Source organism: Sturnus vulgaris, chromosome Z (genome assembly GCF_052056855.1).
Source record: "Sturnus vulgaris isolate bStuVul1 chromosome Z, bStuVul1.hap1, whole genome shotgun sequence".
Lineage (NCBI taxonomy): Eukaryota > Metazoa > Chordata > Aves > Passeriformes > Sturnidae > Sturnus > Sturnus vulgaris.
The window spans coordinates 35,276,813-35,295,762 of record NC_142283.1 but is presented as its reverse complement, the minus strand read 5'-3'; the positions used below and the strand labels follow the sequence as shown (position 1 = coordinate 35,295,762).

The 18,950-nt window shown below is 41.7% G+C and overlaps 1 protein-coding gene and 1 long non-coding RNA gene across 4 annotated transcripts in view; both read left to right on the top strand.

Moving 5' to 3' along the window:
* Positions 1-1,257: 1,257 nt before the first annotated feature.
* LOC148219793 (uncharacterized) lies at positions 1,258-10,219 on the top strand. Its single transcript, XR_015799552.1, has 2 exons — positions 1,258-8,113; positions 9,178-10,219. It is a non-coding gene; the product is annotated as an uncharacterized LOC148219793 (long non-coding RNA).
* Positions 10,220-12,977: 2,758 nt separating this feature from the next.
* Positions 12,978-18,950, top strand: part of PCGF3 (polycomb group ring finger 3) — a 55,758-nt gene continuing 49,785 nt past the window's right edge. For 2 of the 3 annotated variants that reach the window (XM_088157401.1, XM_014887123.2), the window contains exon 1: positions 12,978-18,394. The gene's annotated coding sequence lies outside the window, so the exon portion shown is untranslated. The remainder of the gene's footprint in view (positions 18,395-18,950) is intronic. The other variant, XM_014887127.2, reaches the window with a different exon arrangement.

Sequence of the window (18,950 nt, the reverse complement as noted above, 5' to 3'; positions counted from 1 at the left end):
CGTAGCACACTTTCATTCAATCCAAAAACTTAAGGGAACCTAAAAGGGATTTATGAATGGAAGCAAGGTTCTAACTCAATTTTGTTTCTTATTTTTAAAAAATAATTAAGGCAAATATATTTTAAAAGGGATTAAAGATATTGATTTAAGAACCCAAAACAAGATCCCTGACTTCCAGAGTGATTATGCAATGCTTCTTATACTGCACCAATTTGAAATACCCCAAATCGTTAATCACTGATGAGTAACATCATCTTCAGGGTTCATAGAAGGGATAAATGTGTTTCTGTCCATGACTGGGAACCTTAGGAGACTAAGATTCATTAATCAGAAGTGCCTTTTTCTCAAGGAAAACAACAGCTCTTATAAATTTTATCTGTAGTTTTCATACGTGTGGGTGATTTGGCTGACTCATTAATCCAGGCAGAGATTGTTAATCAGTGGATGACTGCTATGTGTGCCACATAACCATGATTCATATTTGCTCCTTTATAGGAATGCCTGATTGAAATAAAAGCGTGTCTTTCATTAAGCTGTAGCTTTCTCATTTTGATCTTTGTTTTCCTAAGAAAAATGGCTTGTGTCTGCCTCCTCCAAAGCTTTGCTTTCCTTTGCCAATCTCCAAGACATTCAGCAATAAAGCGGTGACCTCAGCCTCTAGCTGTCACAAGGTTTATGATAGCAGGTGGCTGCATCAAGAGACACTACACCACTGTAGCCCTCTTGATGGAAAGAGCTGCAGTCCTTACTAAACCAGGGAGGAAGAAGGGGTACAGGAGCCAGGCCTTCCCTTCCTTTTTTAGGCTCAGTGAGTGTATCATTGTGGGAAGCTCCTTTGTGGCCAATGCAGAAGGAGTTTTAGATATGCAATTACAGATCTCCTGCTGAAATACTTGCATTTTCTCCACTCAGAGAGCTGATTTATTTCTTTTGTTTTGAGAGAGCTAGTTCTTCTACAGCTGTAGAGAAACTATCCATGTGTGCAGTTACAGAATGGGACAGATATCTGTAGAAGTGAAGAGGCCTGAAAGGACGTAGTTAGTATTCAAATCGTAAGATTTTCCAGCATAAACTACTGTAAAAAGTTATGTTAGTCATAAGCCTGAAAGTGTTGCAGACTTTGGTATACATTTCTGGGCAAAGGCTAACTGCCTCAAATCAGCAATTCTTTTACTAAAGCTGTTTAAAAGAAATACGAAAAAACTCAACCCAGAAATTCCTGGGCTTTATAGTGGCTGCATTTTAGAAGAAGGCCTGCATTCTAAATGTATTTTCAAAACCTGACATAAATTCACAGCTTCAACTATATTTTAGTTTGGCATACGCTGTTTTGAAACTGAAAGGAATGCACTAGCGTCAATTTGAAAACACAATAAATCTAACAAGTCGGGTGGCTTTAGGTCATGGCACCTATCCTTAAGACACTTGACGTAATCTCAGGTCACGCACCAAACAGAAGGGGGGACACCCATTTCATTTTCCCTACCAATACTTTTAAGTTTCCTGCAAAAGAGAATTGTGTTTGCAGAATATGTGAAAGTGATAGAAGGGGAATTGGCTTTTACATACACTTATGACATTTTCTGTAAAACTTAAGAAAAAACAAATCCAATCCAAAAACAAATCTCTCGTCCACTTTCTCTCTTTGTCCCTTTCTTCCCTCCTACAGACATTCAAAGTTTTGTTTTAATATTTTTCCTCCTTCTCTGCAGTATTCTTCTCTTCCTTAGTATTAATTTGTGCTTACTTTTTCCCTACTTAGTTTGCCTAGCAGATCTCAGGATGCCTATCTCCCAGCCTCCTTTCACTCCTTTCCCACAGCCAATTGCTCCTTGGCCATTCCTCCTCACTCCCTGCAGCTATTAATCTGACAGTCCTTGCAGTCCTTAAAATTTGCTCCTTCGTCCTCAGTCTTCTGTGGTATTGTCCACTCCTTCTGTCTTGTTTCCCATCAGTGGCTGAGGCTCCAATGTACTCCTGACCTCTCTCCAGCTTCCCTACCTTCCTCCTAGTTAGCAAGAGCTCCTTATTTACGTACAGAGTTTTTCACTTGAGAAAAATGTTTATGTGACAAGGTTTCAGTGGAGAGGCTGCAGGGAGACCTTCCTGAGAAGGGGCCACTGCTGCTCCATGCCAGACACAGCAGAGGGCACAGCTGAGCCCTTCTGCCAAGATAGTGGCACCTTAAGAAAGGGCAAAATAGAGGTGTGAGCAACAGCCCTGCAGACACCGAGATCAGTGAAGAAGGAGGAAGAGGAAGTGCTCCAGATGCTGGGGCAGAGATTTCCCTGAAGCCCACGGTGGAGTAGGTATGGGTTATGGGAGACACACAATGGAACAGTCTGTTCCGGAGAAACTGTACTCTGTGGAGAAGGCCCACACTGATCCCATGGGAGGAGCCCTACAAAGGAGCAGGGGAACAGCATGTGGAGGAGGGAACAGCAGGTAGGAACCATTATGGCCCAAACACAACTCCTGTTCCCCATTCCTCTGCATGTCCCTTTGTGGCCTTAAGGTTCATGATTTTCACTGAGAAATCCTCAGAGCTGTCAGTGAAAAAACTGATGCTTGTCTCCAGAGTCAGTAATAAATAGTCAGTAAATCTTGTGGTTGTGGCAGCTTGTCCAGATTGCCCATGGTGTAGCACAGTGTGGCAGTCCTGGCTAAATTTCTTCAGTAGCTTAAAGGTTAGCATGTACCTCTCTGGCTGATCAGCCCTGGGCTTCTGTACCACTTAGGAAAGCATTTGGGTTTTTTTTTACATTATCTAGAATCTCACTTAGAACTGAGGCCCTAAAAGTGATTTTAATTTTCCTCCCTGTCCTGTTATAAACCGACCTGTGACCAAACATGTCCACTGAAAACTGTGCTCCCATTCAGAAAGACCATAATGTGCTGACTCCCTACAATTGCTTTTGAGGCTGAAGCTGAAGCATCCTTGAGGAATCTCTAGGAAATATTACATGTTGGTGCTAAGGTAAGCAGAACTTACCAAAGCTCTTGCTGCAACCAGTGTATTAAATAAACATGAATTTTTCTTCAAGTCATTGTACATCTGCAAATGAAAACAGAGTGGTGTGCCAACCTCCTCCAAAGCAGGAGGAAATCAAACATGAGAAAAACAAGGAAGAGACAGGAAGAAAGGTGAAATATTTGAAATAAGTTTCTTGAGGAACACTAAGTGTGGTATTGCTTTTGAGATAAGCATTACTTACAGGGTGTTAGGCCTGATTTGTAATAATGTCTGTTTGAGTTCAGGGAGTGGATTGTAGGAAACCTGCCCATGGCTTATGTGTGGGATCTCATTTTATCCAGTGGTGGAGACAGAAACGGTACAACTACTTAATAACTTAAATATAAACCAATTCTGCCTAGGGCAAAAGTCTGCAAGATGGTGGGTATATGCAGGTGAAATATTGGCCACCCCTGCCTTCTAGCTGTCAATCCTGCTTCTGTAGAAGAGATTTCCTCCTTACCAGGGCTCGCCAACTGACCATTTGCTTCTGGTCACCAGTTACTAACTGCACTGACACAAACTAGGAAGCTGTTCAGTATTGTTCCCATGGCTACTGAGTAGGTACGTAGGTTTAGAAAAATTACAGAATTTTGTCAGGAGAACAATAACTTTTTAGAAGTTTTGTATACTTAGACATAACTTTGAGCCAGACCTATGAAGAGATTAACTCTTCCTAGCCAAATCTACGACATTTGTCTCCTATATATAGACAGCTTTGTTATCTAAATGTTCGAAGTGATACTGTTAAATAAAGATTTGGACAGATATAAACAGCAGCTAAATAAAGTGAAAATCAGACTACTGCAACTAATTTATATTTAATACTTTCAATAGCATTTATTTTTCTTTCATCCTGCGTTTCTGTTTCATTTTCTTGATTGATTAGGTAATGGATGGATTGGTCAATAGATAATATGTCTTTGTGATAGTCAGCTGTTTTCACCTCATCTTTAGTAGAATATAGCATTTTTTGATTTGCAAGTAAAGTGGGAGCCACATTTTTTGTGAAATATTAAAACTGGTGTAATTTCTACCTCTTGCCTGAGCTCAGGAAAAGAAATAATTTCTGATGCTCTGGTGAACCATTCTTTTTCTTAGAAGTGGCTATTATTAATTGTAATGTTTTGAAGGCAGTGCTGGAATCACAATTCCTGTTTACCTGCCCACTAATCTTGCAAAATTCCAAGGATTATATTAATCACTGGCCCACTTTTTTTTAGCCTTGCTGAGTCCTTAAAATAGAAATATTTTCAAAATGTTACCTAGAACAAAAATGGCATGCTGAATGGCATGACACTGATTTGACTGTTAGGGTTCAAGATGGAGGCAACATATTGTTAGAATTGCCATTATATTGTTAGACCTAAGAATCCAGAATCTATCTCTGTCTTCCAGAAGTTCCTAAACTATATGTCCTTGTGCTGATATGCAAACCATTTCAGAGTAGTGTTCTGCTACAGCAGACAGCTTTTTCCCTCATGTTGACCTAGAAAAGCTTGGAAACCTTTGATCAGACATGATGAATAAAATATCAGTCATTCTTTCTCCTCCTCATCTAGCTGAGAGGTAGAGGCACAGAAGTAGTAGAGCCAGGATGATAGAGGAGATCCATGCAAACAGTGAGATTCCAATTTGAGTGTGCCTCAATTGCAGCTTTGCTGTTTCTTTGCTTGGGAGAGATTGTCCTTCCCTAGTAGAGTAGGGCTCTACTTGACTTGGCTACCAGAAAACCTTAAATGCTCAAACATGACAGCTGTTTTTTCTCTGCAAAAAACAGCACAGATTTCTCCCTGCTGGGGTGAGGACTTCTTGCTCCCTGCCTTCCCTGCCAAAGCCCCAGAGGCCAGAGGGTTCAAGGAAGGCTCAAACTTTGCAGGACTTCTTGTTGCACATAGTTCATGGGATGACTGGACCTTGTCCTTAATTACCTCTCACTTGTTCCTGTGCTCTTAGATATTGTTTCTCTTAGAGAGAAAGGAAAAATACAATGCAGTATCAGATGATGGAGAAGTGGAAAAACCAGATAAAGATTTATGAGTAAGTTCTGTGATTATAAAGAGGAATACAGTCCATTTTCAGTATCATTATCTACAAGAGATTTGCCTCCAGTTTGAGATGTCTAAGACTGTCTTTGGACAATTATCCCACAAAATTATATTAGTATCTCATCCGAAGGAATAGTTACTTTGGGGACTTTCACTCACCATTAAACATTTCTCTTTGTCCTAGATTCTATCTGTTCCTCTTTCCTCGCATAAACTCTTCCAGGTATATATCACAGAAGCAGGAAACTTGTTCCCCTGTGAGACAGGGCCACAAAGATCAACCATAAAAAAAATTGATTTACAGTGAAGTGCCTTGCCTTGCCAAGTGCCTTGCCAAGGTGGCTGTTTTTCACTGAGTCACATTATCTAACTGAATGTTAAATTATAAAAGGTAGTTCCTAGGTGTGGGTACAGCTCTTGAAAGGTCCAGGTCAATAGCAAACTGGTTTAATCAAACAGCTTTAGACACCCTGTTTGCCCTTCATATATACACACATTTGAATCCTTTCCAGTCCTGGGAGTCTCTTCCTAAAGTTGAGTAGCTCACATGCTTCTGTGGAGCTTCATGGTAACTAAGTGGTGGTGTTAGTAGTTCCTGCTTTAATAAAGGCTGTGAAAATCACTACGGATGCAGACCCGGAAATTTCACAGGATGGTTTGTGTCACTTAGCACAGAAGGTCTCATGCAGAATCCCTGTAGCTCTTTCAACACAGTCACAGTGGAAAGTCCAATCAAGTCCCATCTAAAGCTGCCTGCAGGTGCAGCCTATTCTTGCCATACTAAAGTCTAGCCATCTGATGCAGCTTATCATAAGTTAACTTTTTCATAATGGATTGTAACTATTTCTTCAGAGGGCAGTGGCTGTTTGTGGCTGTGGCTGGCACAGCATGAGTATGCTAGTCTCCCAAATGGATATGATCAGAAGGTGAACATATGAATTCCTGAAGTCTTGATGGCAGTAAATTATTATTTTTGAGCCTTTTTTACTCCCTATGTCTCTCCTGATTCCTAGATCAACAGCATACTTCACCTCAATAGCTGCAGCCGCATCTGGAAACATTTGCACTCTAGTACATCCGCTATTGTCACTGATCCGACAAATTTTAGCATATCATCATGTAACCTACTTTTCCTGCCACAAGACACTTGATCATAAATTTATAAATCTTACGGTGGACTTTCCTAACTGCATGTCCAGCTCCATTCGGGTGAATTATCAGGTGGACACATTTATAGGGAAAAGTGCTTTCCAACAGCATACTGGACATGTCCATACTGGCCATGTCCATCTACTTCCAAAAGAATTAATTAATCTCTTATAATATCATTGTGAAAAAAATGCTATAGAGAAGCCTTGCAGAGAATTGGAAAGCTTAGGAGGGAAAGTCCAAAGATGCTCGGGACAGGTTTAAAAAGGAGATTGTTAAAGGCCTCAGGAATCCCCATGCCTTGCTGAAGATCACAGCATGGGCTATATGTGTCTTCTCATGGAAGGAAGTATTTGCACTTCAGCACAAAAGACAATAGGTGATATGGTTCAGGATCAGCCAGGATGCCATTGGTTTTCTTGGCCATCTGGGCACAGTCCTGGCTCATGTTCAGCCTGCTGTCAACCAGCACCTCTAAGTCCTTTTCCATCAAGCAGTTTTCCAGCCACTCTTCCTCAAGCCTGTGGCACTGCATGGGATTGTTGCAACCCAAGGGCAGGACCCAGCACTTCACCTTGTTGAATGTCATACAGTTGCCCTGAGCCTATTAATCGAGCCTGTCCAGATCCTTCTGCAGAGCCTTCCTGCCCTGCAGTAGATCAACACTTCTGCTCAATTTAGTGTCATCTACAGGCTGACTGAAGGGGGCACTTGTTCACTTGTTCCTTTGTCCAAATCATCAATTAAGATGTTAAACAAGAGTGGCCCCAATACTGAGCCCTGGGGAAAAGTACTTGCAACCATCGTCCAGCTGGATGTAACTCCATTTGCCACCACTCTCTTGGTCCAGTTTTCAGCCAGATACTTACCTAGTCAAGAGTGCACAAATCTAAGCCATGAACAGCCAGTTTCTCCTGGAAAATGCTGTGGGAGACAGCATCAAAGGCTTTGCCAAAGTTCACAGAGACAACATCCACAGCCTTTCTCTCATCCATTAAGTGGGTCATCCTGTTATAGAAGGTTGGTCAAGCAGGACCTGCCTTTCCTAAACCTTTGCTGGCTGGGCCTAAGCCCCTGGTTGTACTGTATGTGCTGCATAATGGCATTCAGCATGATCTGCTCCATGTCCTTCCCTGGCACCTCCGTCAGACTGGCAGGCCTACAGTTCCCTGGATTGTTTCTCCAGCCCTTCTTGTAAATGGTGTCACACTCACTGACTTCTGGTCACCTGGGACCTCCCTGTTTAGTCAGACCTGCTGGTAAATGATGAAAAGTGCCTCTGTGAGGTCTTCCACCAGCTCCCTCACTACCCTTGGGTGAGTCCCATCTGCCCCCATAAACTTGTGTGTGTATAAGTGGTAAATCAGCACATGCTGGATACTTAAGAAGAAATTATTTTTATCCCTTTTTCTAAATGTTCCTTTCTCCTGTAGCCTGCTCCTCTTTACAGCCTTTACTTCTTGTTTACCACCTCTGCTTTCGGTTTTGTACAGGTTGTGTGAAAGTATATCTGAAATGGAATTGCTGGAATTTAAGTATTGATGTTTGTTGTTTGTACATGTGTAGTCAATCAAAAGACTGAGCAGTGTTCTTGTCAGTGTTCAGTCTGGCATACTAGAGCCAAATTAAAATTGACGGTCATGAAGAAGTCAGGAAGGTAAGCACCAGTCATGAAGATAACTTCCCCCTCAGTTGTATTGCAATAACTAAGGATGACAGTCACAGGGACTACACACTGCCTTGCACAATGCAGTAGGTTGCTGATAACTTTCCTCTTACAGGAGCAAGCTCCAGGTTCTGAGAATAGAATATCCAAGATGTAGAACCTGGGACCTGAGCAAGAGTTTCTGTTTTGCTTCTCCCTGCTGCCCCCTACCCTCCGTATAATTTTCATCATTTAAAGGTAAGTATATTGCTAAAGCTTTTTAAAACCCAGTTTAAAACACAGATCACTGAAGGGATCTAAGCTGTATTTATGTAAGTAACTAGTGGCAAAATATTCTTATTTTTTGAGTCACTAAATCCCTCACTATTTCCACTTTTCTATCTAATGATCCTCTTTGAAGCATTAAGAGGTTTTCTGGTGAGGAAGACTTCATTACCAGAAGTTTCTAATTGCTAGCTAACAGTTACATGCTCTGGCAAGAGCATTAATCTTTCACTTACTGTGGGAATATTTGTAAGACTAGAGATACTTAAATGGCTGGTATTTGCTTTTTCCTCTTTTACAAATGATTGCTGAATCCGTTTGGCTTGTACAGTTGAGTGGCTTTGGCTAGAGAATTAACTTGATTTATTTGACTTTGAAACCAGAGAGAAAATGAAGGATTTTTTTTCCATGGGAAATGGAGGACCTTGAAAGCCAAGTAAGAGTGGTGGCTGAAGAGCTCAAGAGGGTTGGAATGACTGAGGATGTAGTTAAATATCTATCACTTGGGTTTAAATCTCCTGAGTTTTATAGTATCCTTAAATCATTAAAAAAAAAATGCCGATCAGTTTAGGAATAAAACTGTTCAACTGTTCAGCTAGAGACTGAGAGAATGCTTTATCAATTCTTTAGCAAGGACAACAGGGAGAAAGATATCAACCTGCCAAACTCCAAATATTAAAGGTTATTGAAAGAAACAGGAATTTCTTACTATTTTGCAGGAGTTGCATAACAGTTATGGAGACAAAAATTTATGGATTATGCTTATGCTCAGGTACATCTATAACAAAATGCTGAGCCATATTTCAGAATGTCTGAATTTGGGGAGCAGTGAACCTCCAAACAGTGTCTTGCCAAGTCAGTTTGCTGTTTGATTGGCCTGTCACTTATGCAGCTGCGTCCATAGGGGGTGGCAGCTCATAGCTCCTCATGTAAAGGACCTCCAAGTCTTTATTTTTAGATCAGAGGATTAATTGACCACATCTCTGAAGCCAGAATGTAGCTGTGGTGAAATTGACATCTAAAAGACTGTTTTCCAGTGGTTCCTGGGCACGAGTGAAGTTATCATACCGTCCTTAGGATGACCATACAGAATCTACAAGAATGGCAATGCTTCGTCTGGTGATAACTAAAGAAGCGACACTGCTGCTCTACCTTATCCTCCTTTGTGCAGGGAGACTGTCCTGAATGATCTCCAAAGGCCCCTTCCAATCTCACACATTCTGTGCATGTCTTCTGATCATGCCGAGTTCTTACAGACTGACCATTAGAATGTGGTGCTTAAATAATTTGTGCCTGGTACATCTGTGTGTAAGAAATGAACTGGTCAATGCTTGAGCTCTTTGGTTTTAGGCTGCAAGATGTTTGAGCCCAGCTCTGAGATCTCTGATTTCTCCATGATTCTAAGAGACCAAAGTGAAACTGTAGTTCTCTAAATTATCTTTTTTACTATTTTCAAAGACAGGTGAAATATTTACTATTCTCCAGTACTGGGGGACTTGCCTGGTCACCATGATCTCGAAAAGGTAATAGCTGGGGAGTAGTCTTGCAATGGCATCAACAGACTCTCTCAGCACTTGCTGATGCAGTCTCATTCACAGACCTACAGAATCAATGTAGCTCTCATACTCTGAGAAACTACTGGGAATATTAGTTCTCAATGTTTCTTTTTCTAAATATTTTATCATAATAAGTCTTAAATTAGACTAATTTTGTCCTTTACTTTCCTACTTTGTGCTTTATTAATTTTATTTGCTAGTTTTCTGCTTTGTTTATGAAAATATGTCGCTTTGTTGTGTTTCTAGTAATTTCTTTGTTTATACCATTACTATTAACATGCTCACGCTGACCAGTTCCTTTTCACAGTTAGAAGACTTAAAGAAGATAAAAAAAACTTATTTTACCTGAGATATTTGGGTTTTTTCTGTCAAGGGGTTCTCAGATTCTGTTCCATCAATTGTTTACGTGAGGAAAGTTTCTGGAAGCTAGAGATTCAATTTACCCATGTTCACATCATGCTCTTATTTGAGTGAAAACTGTGAAGACTAATGCATATAAAGCTAACTTCAAGACTCCTTTAAATGCAGTTTCTAGTTCTTAAGTCACTCTCTGAAATTCTATAGTTTGACCACAGCTCACTGACTGCAGTGCAAACAATAAGTTTCACTTCTCTTCTAATATCCAGTGTTGTAGTTCAGAAAAGGTACTCTAGTTGTGATATTAGATACTGTAGTCACTGGAAAAATTTATATTTCAGAAACATCACTTATGGCTAACACACGCTTTAATGGTATTGCCAAAGTCATTAGAACTGATGTTAGGTGATGAGGTCGAGAAGAGAGCAAACCACTGCCTGTGCTCTGAGGGTCACAAATCTTGTCATAGTGAGTGTATTACAGTAGATTGTTTTAGTAGGCATGGCTATATAATATTGCTTAAGGTGCCATCTTCTAAAAAATTTCTATAGTAAGAGAAAGTCAACACCTATACACCATGGATTTAATAGTTTTCCCAATTTGCAGTGTTTGGTCTTGAAACACTAGGAAAAATCAAGCCAACCAAACAAGTAAAGCAGGCATACAGTTTATAATTTCATGCACATTCTTATAGTTTGTTACATCTGCTTCTGGCTACTTGAACCCCGGTTCCAGGGGTCACATAGGAAGCCCCATTACTTTCTACAAAACACAACAAGGCCCATGCAAAGTAATTTGTGGTTAAACTGGAAACAGAATTTTTATTTCAGATAGACAAGATGCACTCATGTAACTACATAACCCTTGAACTGAAACAAACCAAATCTAAAATGCTGACATATTTTCCATTAACTCAGTCTTAGCATCTGGAAAACATAGCTCCCAGAGCCAAGCACAGCCCCTGTCTTGGCACACAATAAAAGTTCAGTAGTTTGTAGAACATGGAAGGCTTTTGCCATATCAGATAGCCCATTTCCAATGGCATTTTTAGACAAGGTGGAAGATTGTCTCATGGCTTGTTCTTTGTTGGAAAGAAAAAAAGAAAAGAGGGAAATATGCAGGGATTTTAAAGGATTATATTCAAAATATTTGCATATTTAGAAGGTAAAGATTGGTTTGATGTCTTTAGTCTTTGGACAGGTAAATTTTAAAGCACTTGTTTTGCAAGTTAAATGTTCAGCTGTTTGGTGCAAACTTGAACATGGCATGGACTTCCCAAGCTTTATGCATGCTCTTCGACCTCACACCTTCAGGAAAAGGGTCTTTGTCATTTCATCAGTCAGGAGTGTTTTGGGCCACACCCAGTTTGGTACCAGTGTGTCTTGTGCCCAGCACTCGCATTAAAGTTTCTCCTTCCACCCAGCTCCTACTCAAATTTCCACTCTCATCGGTTGAAATGACACCTGTGCACTTTTGAGGAAAACCTTTCAGAGAGAAGGGGCGGCTCAGAGCAATGCATAGGTACATCCTGCCTAAAAGCCAACCACCTTTGCTGATCCCACCTTCCTGCTCACAAGTGGCATGGATTTTTCCAGGCTGGGCAGCCAGCCTCTACTCCTTCCTCTACTCTGTGCTGGTGTGGCCTCATCTTGAGCACTATGTACAGTTCCAGGCACCTCAATGCAAGAAAGACATTGAGCCATTAATGTCCAAAGGAGGGCAATGAAGTCAGTGAAGGGCTTTGAGGGGAAGCCATTCAAGCAGTGGCTGACGTCAGCTGGTCTGTTCAGCCCGGAGGAGACTGAGGGGGGACTGGGATTTTCAACATCCTCACCAGGGGAAGCAGGCAGGCAGGCACTGATTCTGCTCCGTGGTCACCAGTGACACGACCCGAAGGAATGGCCGAAGCTTGTGTCAGAGGTGCTTTAGGTTAGGTATTAGGAAAAAGATCTTCACCCAGGGGGTGGTTGGGCACTGGAACAGGCTCCCCAGGGAACTGGCCACAGCATCAAGCCTGACAGAGCTCAAGAAACATTTGGACAATGCTCTCAGGCATATGCTGTCATTCTTAGGGGGTATCCTGCGCAAGGGTAAGAGCCGGATTCGATGGTCCTGATGGCTCCGTTCCCACTCAGCGTACTCCGCGGTTGTGTGACCGGCCCACGGCTCGGGCCCAGGCCTGTCGGGGACTCCGGTCCCCCTTTCGCCGGCCCCGCTGCCCGGGGGAGAGAGGGAGGGGGCAGCCTGCGCCGTGCCCGGGTGAGTGCCCCGCGCGCATGCGCGACGAGCGCGGCGCCCCCGCTCGGCTCCGCTCGGGCCGCACTCGGCTATTTCCGCCTCTTTGTTTTAAACTCCGGGCCGAGCCCTTTAAATCCCCCGTTTTTTTTTTTTTTTTTTTTTAATTTTCCTGGGAAGGGGAAGAGGGGCCGGCGTTTCCCTCTGCCTCGCGTTTCCGACTCCTCTGCTCTGTGCCCTGCCGTGGCGCCCGGAGAAGGACGGGCCGGGGAGCGGAGGGTCGGCGGCGGCGGGGGAGCCCCCGCTGTAGCCCCGAGCGGCGGCCGCGCCCCCCCCCCCCCCGTCAGGTCAGTGCGGGGCCGGGGGGGGGGCGCAGGGGTCCCGGCCTTGCCTCGCCGAGGGGCTGGAGGGCAGCCGAGGGGCTCGGGGGCGGGGCGGGCCCGCCCGTCTGCGGGGTATTTGCGGTGCGGGCTGCGGGGTGAGAGGAGGAGGAGGAGGAGGAGGTGGAGGTGTGGGGGGTGCGGGTCTTCTCCGTCCCAACAGCGTGGGGGCTGCAGAGGAGCGGGCCAGGGCTGTGGGGGCCGCGCTGGAACTTTCGGGGCGGGCGTGGGGTGGTCACAGGCGGGGTCGGGGTTCTGTGGGGTTCCTCTCCTGAAACTGTCAAGGAGTCTCGGTGGGCCGGGGCAGCGTCTGACCCTGTCCTGCTGCGTGTGCCCAGCGCGGGGGAAGGTGTGGGGAAAGGAAACCCCCGCCACCCCCGCCCCACCCGTTCCTACCCTCGAGAGGAGTTGCCGGTTGTGTGGAGGGGCCTGGGCAGGGGACAGAATCCCACGGCTTGGGGAGAAAGGATCTCTTTGAGTGGAGGGGTGAAGATGGCGTTTCCAGTAAGGTGGAGATAGAGGGGACACGTCCCTTGGGTATGCGACTTCAGCCGTGCAGGTATGTGGCTCCAGTGCTGTGGATATCTGGGATACGAAGTCGTGAGAAATAGGAAATGAATTGATACTCATAGGTAAAGTACAGGGGCTTGAATTATTTTACAGTCTAAGGACGAATATACATATATGCACACACGCACACATATATATGTATACAGGTGTATATATGTATATATACACCTGTGTTCGGTTTTAAGAAATTTGCAAAGTTTTCTAAACCCCTGAGTTCTAGCTAGTAACTTGTGGTGTCACATTTGGCCTTTTTAGTTGGTCTCTTTTAGCCTGGAAGTGTTGGGTTGTTGGGTGCTACTTCAGTGTCCTGTGTGGAAAGTTTTGCATGTCCCAAAGTTAATAAGGTTCAAAGGAGGATTGATAACTGTGGGTTATCAAGTACTTGGATGTTCTTTTGCTACTTCACCTATTTTCAATTTTTCCTTTTATTTTTTTTTTTCTGTTACAAAACTGTTTGTGCAGGCTTTCTGTCAGATCAGTTCAGACTCTTCCTGCTTTCTGTATGAAGTGCATGCCTCTGAGAAACCAGTTCAAGAAATTCTGGTTTGTTACCCCTACACTTTCTGGAATGTTCTGAAAATACTTTCTTTGGTATTTTTCAGAATAATGCTGTGTGTTTTCTTCCAGAGTTTCACAGAACAATTAAGTTTGTGGATGAAAAGCCTTGAATTTAAAAAAAAGTTGAGATGAACCTTTATGTTTAGGGAGCACCCCATATATGTGTCCTCCATTCCAGACTCGTTTTGTTTATACAGAATGAGCAATTAAGCATATGCTAGATATGTTAAGAGTTCTTTTAGTACTAGGTAGTGTTCTGTTTAAAAATCATTACTAGTTATTTTGGAGTGGGATACTTGTGAAGTTTTGTGTTCATTCTTTTAGTGGCAAATCAGATTAGAATCTCAACTGGCATACTCATCATGTATCTCATAAAGGTGCTTGAAATTCATAAAAATTGTTTGGTAACAAGGGGAATAGACATGGAAACTTTGTACCCTTTCAGTAGCTTTACTATTTCTTTTGAAGCTATGCTTGTAGACAGTTTATAATATGTTTAAGGGAATACAGAAGCTGTGCAGTACCCAAGATACTTGGTGAAAGTAGGGTGCCTTAGAAGAGGGTCAGGCAGCTTCATAGAGATGCATAGGTGCACAGTGACAGAAAGCTTGGAAATAAAACATTCCATAAACCACTTTTGGAGGAAAATCTGTTGGATTTTTTTCTGTGGGCTGATCCGGCTCCTTTGATCCTGTTACTCCACTGTCACTATAGAAAATCAAGACTGAACTCTTGTAAATGTTGTAATAAAGTCGACTTAGAGTTTGTAATTATCCTACCCTAATACTAATGCCAAGAATGGCAGAAATTAATTACTATGGTATGAAAGATTTCTGCTACTAAGAGGCTGTTAAATACAGCATTTAGTCGCTGCAGCTGTCCTGCTCTTACATCTGTCTACTTATGTGATTTAGAGGAGGTCATCTCAAAGCTTTGTATTTGAGGTACAGGTAAGTTTTCTTGTCAAGAACCCTTCTACACTTACTTTAATAGCTTTCATTTCTTTTTTCCCATATGGCCATTTAATCTAGGTAGTGTGGCCTTTTTAGCTTTTGTCATGTAATGAACTCCCAAGACTGAAATAATTCTGGACTAAATTCCTGAACTCCTTGAGCAGCGCTGTGAAAAGAAATTGAAGCATTTCCATTGAACCCCTTTAAGTGGAGCTGCTAAGCTCTAAGCTACAAAGTGGATGTGAACATGATGTTTTGAAAAGCATGCATGTTGATAGCATTTCACTGTACAACTGCTGTCTTAAATTGTGATACCAGCTTGCAAGGAAATGTAAGGACATCATGTATTTTATATAAAAAAATATATTGTCTACTTCTTGCTTTGGAACTACTGTCATTTGGTACATGTATGTAGTAACTCAGTAGTTACTAGGTGGAAGCTTGTTTTGATAGTAGTGTTTGGAGATGCAATTGATTTGACAGTCAGCATTCCTAACAGTTTGTTAATCTAAACTCTGGTCTCTTTTTGTCAGTGCTACTAAAGATGTTTAAGGATGTTTGAAACTTTTCTGTTTTGCTAGGTTAGGTTTGCTGTCGTGTTTAAAGGAAATACGGAGGAAAACCTTCTCAGGGCAGTTTGACTGCAGTAGGTTAGAAGCCAGGCAGAAGGTGCTCATGTCTTTTAGCTTACACAAGACTTACTTGGAAACTCTGTCTTCAAGTAGTTTTATATTTCTCACACTTCCCTTTTTAAAATACAAGCTTCCTGTATTAGACTGCAAGTTTAGCTAGTATGTGAAAGTCTTATATGCAGTATAAGAGAAAAACGAAGCAGGTGATTCCTTGTTGAAAGTAATCTTGGCTGTTGTGATATGTAACACAGTTTCTTTGCTAACTGAAGAAACACTATAAATAGTGGTTTGTTCTCTAATTGCTCTGAAGAGGCTAAAGAAAACTTTGCTGCTTTTATCCAAATTCATAGAATCATAGGATGTTTGGGTTGGAACGGACCTTAAACATAATTTTGTTCCAACTTCCCTGCTGTTGACAGTGATACCTCCCACTAAACTCAGTTGCTCAGGGCAGCATCTAAACTGGCCTTGAACACCTCTAGGGATGGAGCATCCACAGCTTCTATGGGCAACCTGTTTCAGTGCCTCACCACCCTCACAGCAAAGAATTTCTTTGTAATATCTAATCTAAACCTCCCGTCTTTCACTTTGAAACCATTCCCCCTTGTCCTATCAGTACATGCTCTTGTAAGAAACTCTTTTCTTGTAGGCTTCCTTCAGGTGCTGGAAGACCATTATTAGGTCATCCTAAAGCTTTCTTTTCTCCAGGCTGAACAATCCCAGTTCAGTCAGCCTTTCTTTGGTGGAGCTGCTCCAATCCTCTGATCATCTTGATGGCCTCCTCTGGACTCGCTCCAACAAGTCCATCTTCTTCCTGTGCTGGGACCCCAGAGGTGTATGTTAGGGTTAGATCCATGTGGGGTTTCAAAAGAGCAGAGCAGAGAGGCAGAATCCCCTCCCTCGCCCCGCTGGCCACTTACCAGCACCTCCAGTTCCTTCTCCCCAGGGCTGTTCTCCATCTTTTCATCCGCCAACCCGACTGGCTCACCTAGGCTTCCAGGTCTGGATGCAGTTCTGGCCTCTTGCTCAGGAGTCCCTGAGCTTGGGAAGCCCCCTGTACAGCTTGATCTAGTGCTCACCCCCACACTTACCTCAGTCGTGGCTGCCTCATTGACTGAAAATTAGCTTTTCTCAAGTACATTTTACTGGAAAATCTACACTTAAATCAACAGAATATGGATTTGAAATACTCAGTGTGGTGGGAACTAATTGGACTGGAAACCTTATGTGCTACTGAAAGTTTGTTTGAAGTCTGTAGAGAACTGAAGTCCTTCAATCATACCAGAGAGCCAGCACTGTAGGAACAAATAAACCAGCAATGAGTTATTGAATAACACTATTTTCTTTCCCCCTTCTGCCTTTTCCTTTTTCTCCTTAATCAGAAACATTACTTTAGACTAGGAACTTCAAACGGTATGTAGGAACTTGAGGGTCTCTTTATTCCTTTGACAAACACAACACATACTTTTCAAAAGTAGGGGGTGGTATAGATCATTAAAAGTAGGGGGAATGACGAACTCTGGTGAGCTCAAGTTACTTGTTCTTTGTGCCAGAAAATGACTGTTCTCACAGTTATGACTGCCTCTTTCAATTCAAAATTATAAGCTGATGGAGCCAGTGGGGGAAATTGTTGAGGGGGTGAGGGTGAGAACTGGAGTAAATCAAGGTATGTGTGGTAGCATTATGATAGTGCAGGGACTGTAAGGAAGAAATATGCAAGAGTGATAATCAGTAATTTTTGTAATTTTGTTGCCGGTAGAAGAATTTACTTAAACTAGCTCTGACACTATTTTTCATCTCTGCAAAGTGGCATGGAGAAGACTTACTGTCCCTGCAGATAGTTATTTTGGATGATCTTAAGAAATAACTATTTTGTATTCTGAATTTTTAACTGACAGTAACTTAGACCTTTTTAATGTAGACAAAGTTCTGTGTTCTAGCAGCAGTAAGCATACTTTTTGTTTGTTACTGAGACTGTCCTTATTGCTGGAAACTGTTGCTTTATGAATAGCATAATTTCGTTTTGATTTAAGACAAAAAGCATTCTGAATATGTGTGGTGTCAATGAGAGAATGCTGTGCAGTACCTATATAATTAAGAGAGGAAAAGTTAATTTTTTAGGTTAATGGAATGAGTTTGATGTTATTTGCAAATGGCTGTTTTGTCAAGGTTTTCACTTAAGAACTTTCTTTTCTCTCTACATAACCAGGCAACATACAATGCCTTCTCTAGTTGATTGTTATCCAGTACCATCACAATTGTTATATATAATGCAAATTTTGTGTGAATTATGTTGATGTTATGCTACTACAGGTCATCTCTATTATTCTTTTACAATATGCATGCAAACAATGCAGTTTTTATAATCATAAATGTCATTCTTGCATGCAAATGTGTCAGTGCAGTGTTTGATGAGTTTTCAGGTAATGTGTTGTGCTGTACAGTTTCTGTAGTTTGTCACCTGAAAGAACAAGCTGAACAATACAGTACAGCTGTCTAAGTTATAAATTCTTTATTGATGAATAATTGTATGTGACGCTTATTGTTGTATTTGAACTATTGAGTACACAGATTGTCACAATAAAAGCCATGGGTCAATTGATTACTTAGTTAAAGGACGTTGCCAAATTTATTTTAACTGACTAGACAAAATGTTTTTATGATAAAATATTATCTGTTGTACTAGGCAGTGGCGATCAGTAGAGCAGATTTGAGGGACAAGATTTTTTGGGTTGTTTTTTTTGTCAACATAGTGCCATTCTTTATTCCTTCAGACTGACTTTTCCCAAAAATAATTTGAACATGGAGACATTTAGAAGCGTAAGCTCTGCCTTGGCACTAACATCAAGGTGGTCTGGAATCTTAACTCCTGCATTTCAGATGATTGTATTTCATACTTTTTTGCTATGATATTAACTGGATTTTCTTTCATTTTCCTTTTTTTCCCTAAATATAAATTATGTTCTAGACACAAGGCCTCAGATATTGATTTCAGGATTCTAAACAGGAAGAGGTAAGGGAATTTTTGATGTGTTGTGTAAGTACCTAATCATGCACGCTGCTGAAAGTGTATATGTCCCTGCTCCTACATCCAAGTATTTACATTTCAGAGCATAACTTCTGTAAAATTTGTATCTGTTAAAGATACTTCTAATAGTATTTAATCGCTTTAAGAATGTGCTAACACACTCTATTCAAACCTATCTTCTTAACGCTTGAAATGGTTTTCTTTCCATCTTTCAGTTGTTCCTTTTCTCTGAGGTCTGGATCCCACACTGCAGTACAGTGTTTGCCTGATTGCTTCGGTCTGTACTTAGGAAAGACCCCAGCTGCAGTGCTGTAGCAAGTGATTAATCTTTCTTGCTTTAACATTATACTAGTTGCTTTTTTACTGTCTGGTTTTTAAGCTTTACTGAACCTTTTTTAGGAAAAAGTAAGCATAATTTGTTAGATGCTCACTTCAAATTTCTTACCAGCATGTGCAGGTTGTTCTTGCCACGTGCAAAGAACATGGAAAAGTTCTTTGGTGTAAAACATGTAGTAGAAAATTATACTATTGAGTGAAATCC